Here is a 1724-nt window from a genome sequence, read left to right as displayed (position 1 = left end):
AGGGTGGTGGAAGTCAGGGCAAATGGCACGGGGTGGGGAATGTATTCCCATCAGTTCAGGCAGGGGGGCGGAAGAGATGCTGAAAAAGAGCTGCAGAAAAACCTATGATCCTTTCAGATTCACCAGTGTTAGAAATCAAGTGCCAGGGTCAGGAAGAGTCTGCCTTAGGTGCACCAGACAAAAGCCCCAATTTCCTCAGAAAGAAGGGAACATGCAGAGGACCCTTCCTTGGTGGGTCCTGCTTTTCATAGTAGGGAAGGTGGACAAGGAAAAGAGCTGTCACAAGCCCGTGCATCCCTTCTTGATGGCCAACACAGTGAACTGCCACAGCCTTGCTTGCTAGGAGACTGATGCTGTGCAGGGAGCTTCTCTGCAGAGGTTGAGCTACTAACGGCAGACTGCAGTAAACCATTTTGTGGAAGGTTCTGTTGCTTAAGGAAATCACCATGGAAAAGAGGTTACAGCTGGAAAGGCAGGTTTGGCCAGGAGTATTTACTTCATTGGGCTTCAGTAGTGGCTCAGATGATCAACAATCCGCCAGCAATGCAGGAGACCTGGGTTCAGTCCCTGGGTCGGGAAGATCCTCCAAAGAAGGGAATGACTACCCTCTTCAGTAGAATTCCATGGACAGAGGAGCCTGGTGGGCTATAGTACATGTGGTGGCAAAGAGTCAGACATGACTGAGTGACTAACAATTTCACTTTTTGCTTCCTTGGTGCTGATAAAAAAATGAAGGGGAGAGAGCAGAGAAAAGACAGCTAGTGATAATGTAGGAGGTGGGGTGCCTGCTGGGAAGTCCACCATAGTGAGTAGAAAAGAGACATACATTAGAGATTAACCAGTTGACCAACAAGATGGATTAGAAAGAGACCCACAAATGTTTCCTAAATATTTGGAAAAGAGCCTGCAATTGACATGTTGAAGACCATGTCAGTAGGGAATGGGTGAGGCTTCCTCCCTGATACCATAAGTGCTAGGTCAGCTATATTCTAAAATCATATCACATTCACAACTTTGCTAAGCCCAAAGAGGAGGAGCACTGAAAATTGATGGGAAGAAATATTTCAGCCAGAATCAAACATCTTCTATGGAAAGATGGATCCCCAATAATTTGGGCCATTACTGACTGAAGCACAGGAATACACACTCAATAAAACTGGGAAGAGAATGAGGCAGAATAGTCTGCCACTTCACATACAGCACTGAGAAATTCAGCTAGCAATGGGTGGCTCAATCTTGCTTCCTCTTTTATGCCCTGGGCTCTACTTGTCCTTTCAAATACTCTACTAGCCTTCATAGATGCTGTCCCTCTCTCTTAAGCTGAATTTGAGCATCTAGCTATGAGATAGTACAGCTTCCAGAAACGGGGTCCTTGATTCTCCAGGAAAGGTAACTGCAGAAAGGTTTTGACATTGTCTGCCATCTCTTCCCCACTCAAACTACCAATTACACAGAGGACAGAGAAGCATCCCCAAATCTGTCACCATGAAGGACGGGCAGCCTTGTTTCTCTGGCCCTGGCTCCTTGTCCACCGCCAACCAGACAGGCTCCTTGGAGCACCTTGCCCTGGCTTATGTCTCCCACAACAGGTGTTCTCAAGGCAGGGCCACAACACCCACACACCCAGGTCCTGTGGAGCTGGGGGTGGCGTGTCTGTTGGGAAGCCCAGGTGTTCTTAATGAAATCATTTTCACTAGAGAGAATTTCTGGCAGGTAAACAATGC

At 47.5% G+C, this 1724-nt stretch overlaps 1 pseudogene; it reads right to left on the bottom strand.

Moving 5' to 3' along the window:
* Positions 1–758: 758 nt before the first annotated feature.
* On the bottom strand, positions 759–1423 carry LOC110139231 (etoposide-induced protein 2.4 pseudogene; annotated as a pseudogene).
* Positions 1424–1724: the final 301 nt, after the last annotated feature.

The sequence above is a fragment of the Odocoileus virginianus genome, chromosome 4 (genome assembly GCF_023699985.2).
Source record: "Odocoileus virginianus isolate 20LAN1187 ecotype Illinois chromosome 4, Ovbor_1.2, whole genome shotgun sequence".
Taxonomy (NCBI): domain Eukaryota; kingdom Metazoa; phylum Chordata; class Mammalia; order Artiodactyla; family Cervidae; genus Odocoileus; species Odocoileus virginianus.
The sequence above is the reverse complement of the archived record's forward strand: the minus strand, read 5'-3'. Positions and strand labels throughout refer to the sequence as shown.